Here is a 6,185-nt window from a genome sequence, read left to right as displayed (position 1 = left end):
TAGAGTGCTGAAGTCTCCTCTTATTTGTGTGCTGAGTTTGATATGTAATTTAAGTTTTAGTAAGTTTTTTTTTTTTACATATGTGGGTGCTCTTGTATTAGGGGCATAGATATTCAGGATTTAGACTGCATTTTGATGAATTGTTCCTCTTATGAGTATAAAATGTCTTTTTTCATCTCTTCAAACTGATTTTAGTTTGAAATCAATTTTGTTAAATATTACAATAGCTACATCCACTTGTCCCTTGGGTCCATTTTATTGGAAAACCTTTTCCCAACCCTTTACTCTGAGGTAGTGTCTGTCTTTGAAGTTGAGTTGTGTTTCTTATATATAGCAGAAGGCTGATTGTATTTTCATATCATTCCCTTAGCTTGTGTCTTTCTATAGGTGAATTGAGTCCATTGATATTAAGTGATATTAATAACCAATGGTTGTTAATTCTGGTTATTTTTGGTAGTAGTTTTTGTGTGTTTTCTTGCTTTGGGTTATGTTGGTGGGGATTATAAGATGCCTTTAATTTTGTGGGTGCAGCTAGCTCTTCTGGATTGGTGTTTTTCTTTTACTATTTTCTGTAAGGGTTTGTGGATACATATTGTTTACATCTGTTTTTGCCATCAATGGTGAATAAAAGCTTTTCTGGGTATAGTAGTCTTGGATTGTATCCGTGGTCTTTTAGTGTCTGCAACACATCTACCCAGGACCTTCTGGCTTTCATGGTTTCTACTGAGAAGTTGGGTGTAATTCTGATAGGTTTACCTTTATATGTTACTTGAACTTTTTCCTTCACAGCTCTTAATATTCTTTCTTTATTCTGTATGCTTTTGATTATTATATGGCAAGGGGATGTTTTTTTTTCCAGTCTATTTGGTGTTCTGTAAGTTTCTTGTACCTTCATAGGGATATCCTTCTTTAGGGGAAAGTTTTTTTCTATGATTTTGTTTAATATATTTTCTGTGCCTTTGAACTGGAATTCTACCCCTATATTCTTAGGTTTGATCTTTTCATGGTGTCCTAGATTTTTTAGATGTTTTGTGTTAAGAAATTGTTGGATTTAATATTTTCATCACCTAATGAGTTTATTTCCTCTATAGTATCTTCAGCACCTGTGATTCTTTCTTCTAGCTTTTGTATTCTGCTGGTTATACTTGTCTGTTCCTGTTTGTTTACCCAGATTTTCCATATCCAGGATTCCCTCAGTTTGTGTTTTCTTTAATACCTCAATTTTATTTCAGTCTTCAAGTCTTGAACTGTTCCCTTCATCTGTTTAATTGTTTAATCTTGGGTATTTTGTAGGGTTTCTTTGAGGGATTTGTTAAATTCTTCCAACTTTTTGTCTTCTCCATTTTTTAGGAAGTTTTGCATTTCTTCTTTAAAGCTATCCATCATTTTCATAAAGTTACATTTAAAGTCATTTTCTTCTACTTCTTCTGGGTTAGGATGATCAAGTCTTCCTGTTGTGTGACTGCTGTGTTCTGGTGTTACCGTGTTGCTTCTTTGGTTGTTAAAGGAATTCTTGCATTGGTGCCTACCCATATCTTCCTTCAGTTGAGGCCAGCAGTGTCTTTGCATCTTGGTCCAATCCTTGCAGTGGCTGTCTGAGGGTTTGGGAGTTTTTCTTGGTCTGCTCTGTATTGTCAGTGTCTGTCTCAGACAGCCTCTGAGGTCTCTATATGCCTGCTCTTTTTTTCTTCTCCCCTGGTTTGCTCTCTTGGAGCTTTCTCTTAAACTCCTCAGTGTTGTAGCAAGTTCTTGGTCCCCTCAGTATTATAGCAAGCCCTTAGTTCTTAGGCAGGGTGTGACTAGAATCTTGGGGGCGTCCAGTGGATGGTTTTGGGTTTGGGGGGAGCCTAGCCCCAAGAAACTCCCTGTTGGCTGGCAGAAAAGCTAAGGGAGCTGAGGGAGGGGCCTGGAATTTTGTCCTACTGCGGAGGTCATAGAGAGTGGGGTGTCCTGCCATGTTGCTGTTCACTCCCCTCTTTAGTCTCCTCTGTTTTGGAGCAAGTTGTGTTTCAGAGTTCCACTGAGGTTGCCGGCAAAACTTTAAAATAAAGGAATTAGCATTAACTTATTTAGTTATTTGGAAAGTAATATGTTAAATAGTTTAATCTCAAATATATTTCAATACAACATATTACTATGATTTTATTGAATATTTACTAAAATGTTTCTTTAAGTTGACTTATTTTTATATACATGCATATGCTTGCCTGCTTGTCTGCACCATGTGTCTTCATAGTGTGTGTAGAGACCAGAAGAGGACATCAGACCTCAAACTCAGATCTTCTTGCTCTTAACCATTAAGCCCTTTCTCCAGCTCTGTAATTCATTCTTTTAATTTAGATAAACTAAGATGTGCAAAGTGCAAAAGAAGAAATATATTTAAATGGAGTTCAAAGAGGAGACAGACATTGACCAACAATTTCAAAGCATAAAATAAGAACAACCCAAAGGTTTTTTCTGAAAAAAAAAAAAGTTTCAGAAAAGATTATGATTTCAAAGATTTTTCTTTTGAGGAAGAGTATTTGAACTGCCTCGAAAGATAAGTTTGCATTACAAATTTGATGTCCAGCATCATTTTAGGCAATGAGACACAGTGTGGGACATTACATGTTTGGATGTCCTTGGTTGTCATTCAGTAATGCACTGGTGTTGGTATAGATGAAAAATGAATTTCAGATTTGGGCCTCTCAAGCTCTGTTGGAATGCTTGGACACCCTTCTCTTCTGTGATGGGTGGCCACTGGATTGGCTTTAATCAGTGGTGTGACAGGAATCATTTGTTCTCCAGAACAAGTACGCTGTCAGATATATAAAGAATGGAGTAAGGTGACAAGGGAGACATGCTCACACTTTTCTTTATCTTACTGCAATTTTATTTATTTTCCTTTTTCCCCCAGCAGTTTTGAAGAAAACCAAAGGGTCTTCAGGTCCTTTAAACACTATATTCAGGATAAAACTAAACTTGTATGCAACTTTAATAGAAATAACTTTATACAAATGATACGTGTTTAAAAGCATGCTCTGAACTATAAAAATCTCAGAGGAGTAGCTTCTCATATGGAAACAAAATGAAACAAAGAAACAAAAACCCCACAGTTTTAACAGGAACATGACTCAGTGAGCAGACATAAACTGTGTGAAATGCTGGATTAATGGGACTATAATAGCAGGAAGGAACAAACCTTTGTTTGCATATGTGTGTCCTTATAAAGCTCTACTGGCGACCACAGCTCCTTTTGAACAGAAAGTAAAACTTTCCCCTTGGAAAACAGCTGCCTAAGTATGAAATATTGTTTGGGGAATGGCAGGAAGTGTTATCTTTATGCCGCCACTTTGTAGCTCCTGCACAATTCATGACACAGAAAATGGTACATTCACTTTGAAGACACAAAAGCTCTGTTGTGTGAGTAAGTTGGAAACTGGCAGAATTTTAGGTAAGACAAGAACTTGAGATGCTTTAAAACAGTATGTTGTGCTGTCTTGGCCTTGGCTGTGAGGACATGCCCAGTGTCACAGATGTTCGACATCCATGTCCATGCTGTAGGCTCAACACAAAGTGCAGTGGGAAAAACTGAGTCCCCTTAAACTTGTTGCCAAGGGTACTTATGTTTTTAAGCTTCTTTGTGTTATATCTCATTAACTATTCAACTGTACAAGGTGGAAAGGGAAAACACACTATTGGCACATTTAACTGAAAAATGCCTGTTCCATGCATCTTGTTTAGGAATCTCCCCTTTTACATGCTCTCTGCAGTTACACTTGATTTGTGTTCAAGGTAAAATATATTGTGTATATCTGAATGCTGAACTTTGGGTCTGTGGGAGACCACTTAGTTTGTTTTTCTTCTAAATATATGATCAATTATTAAAAGACATTTCTTTGTAAATATTTTCATTTTGGTCATCTAAGAAAATATGTGCTCTGTGAATAAATGCTTTACATTTTTCCTCATGAATATTCCAGGAGGAAATGCAAGATTGTTGCAAGCTGTATGTAGATATTTAATGATATTAGTTCAGCCTAATTACATAGTCTTATTTTCCTTTGATACCTCTTGTGTGTAGGTATGGGGATGATAGCATGTGAAGTAGACCATAGGAAAACAATAATAAATATTACACAAATGCAAATAAGCATGTTTGAATTCAGCTACAGAAATAATCTTCCATTCTAGTTCTTGCTTCTCAAATATGTTTATTTCTTCTTCTTTTAAGCTCGTATGAAGAGATGATATTGTGTAGCCATTTCCTCTTAACTGAAAAGAGGCCAGAAGCTTCATTAGCTCAGAGAGCTACAAGATTCTCAAGGCTCCTTTCCTAGGTTATACAAACAGCAAAGCATGGCTGGAAAAAGTTTTTTTTAGAAATCTGCCTTCAGACTGGACAGGAAATGCCAAGGAAACAGGTTATATAAGCTACCATCAGGCTAGGGTGGGCTTAGTAGTGTCAAAACTACCTTTGAGTCATCCTTGCTTCAGTAATTAACCCCACTAAACTCATAGGCTTATATATTTGAATGCTTAGTTATCAGAGAGAAGAAGTACTGTTCCAGAAGATTAGGAGGAGTAGCCTTGCTGGCATAGGTGTGGCTCTGTTGGAGGAAGTTTGTCACTGAGGTTTCAGAAGTTCAAGCCAGGCCCAGTGTCTCTCTCTTCCTGCTGCCTGTGGAACTGAATGTAGAATTCTCAGCTACTTTTCAGCTCCCTATCTGTCTTCACCCTCTCATATTCCCCACCATGGTGATAAGGGAATAAGCCTCTGAAACTCTAAGCAAGTACCCAACTAAATGCCTTCTCTTAAGCAGTTGTCATGGTCATGGGGTCCATGGGGTCTCTTCACAGCAATAGAAAACTGATTAAGGACAGGTATAGAAAAGGGTTGTGAGGCAATGCAATGGTTTCTCACAGAGCCACTTTGTTGATCTGTTGTACATTTTTTATTTTGTTGTTTGTTTGTTTTTAACAAATATGAGATGCACATCAGGTCTTTTAAGCATGTAGCTCAATGCCATTCTTATTTTCAAACATAATCCAATCAGTGGCTTGCTTCCTCTGAGGTTACTAAATGCAGTTTTCCACAGCCATTTGTATGATCATGGTCAATTTAAATGAATGTAGTTAGTGCTCATCTTTAAAATTGATGTCACATCTTATTTGTAGTCATTTGTACTTGTTTGGCTTTATACCTTGAAGAGGTCACAGAAAGAACATTCGAGTATAAAGACTTGAAGCTTTGAGTGAAGTGACAGTTGACCATGAACTGCCACTACGCTTACACAGTGTCCTAGTTTGCTTTCTATCCCTTTGATAAACAAGCAGCTTTGAGAGTGAAGGGATTATTTAACGTAAATGCTTACAGTTAATCATAAAGGGAAGTTAGTGCAAGAAATCAAGGCAGAAACATTAAGACAGGAACTGATAAAAAAAAAAAAAGGCCACGGGAGAATACAGTTTCCTGGCTTGTTTTCTATGAACTAATTCTCAGCTTGTTACTTTTCTACAACCCAAGTCGTGGGCCCTCCCACATCAATTATTAATCCAGAAAGTGCCCAAAAAGGTGCATACAGGAAAAGAGATGGAGGCATTTTTCTCAGTTGATGTGTCCTCTTCCTAGATGGCTCTAGCTTATGTGGAGCTTACAAAAACCTAACGAGTATACATAACATACTAGTTGTGTGTGTAGTGTGTGCCAGCAGGTGTGTATGGATGCCATATGAGAACAGAAACCAGAGGAGGATGCCAGATATTCTTCTGTGTTATTGTCAGCCTTTTCCCCTTGAGACAGGGTGTCTCCCTGAACTTGTACTGAATCTGGCTGTCTGTATCAGGCTTTTTCTTTTGGGCCAATTCCCAAATCATGATGCTGTGGCTTATTATTAGTTTTGAATGATTGGCTGGCTTAGAAACATTTCTGGCTTGCACTTTTAACTTAAATTAACCTGTTTGTCTTTATCTACCTTTTGCCTCAGGTATTTTACCTTTTGTTACTCTCTTGCAGTCTCTATGCCTGACTGACTGACAGCTGCCTGTCTTCTGGCCCTGGGCATCTCCTCGTTCTCTTCTCCTCTTATTCTCTCATTTATTTTCCTCTTCTTCTCCTCTCTCTCCTATTTATTCCTTATGCCTGGTACCCTGTCTGTTCATCTCCTACCTAGCTTTTGGCCATTGAGCTTCTTATCAGGCTAATC

Source organism: Alexandromys fortis, unplaced genomic scaffold, assembly GCF_014885135.2.
Source record: "Alexandromys fortis isolate MF-2015 unplaced genomic scaffold, M_Fortis_MF-2015_v1.1 scaffold_112, whole genome shotgun sequence".
NCBI lineage: Eukaryota > Metazoa > Chordata > Mammalia > Rodentia > Cricetidae > Alexandromys > Alexandromys fortis.
Note: the sequence above shows the minus strand (reverse complement) of the source record.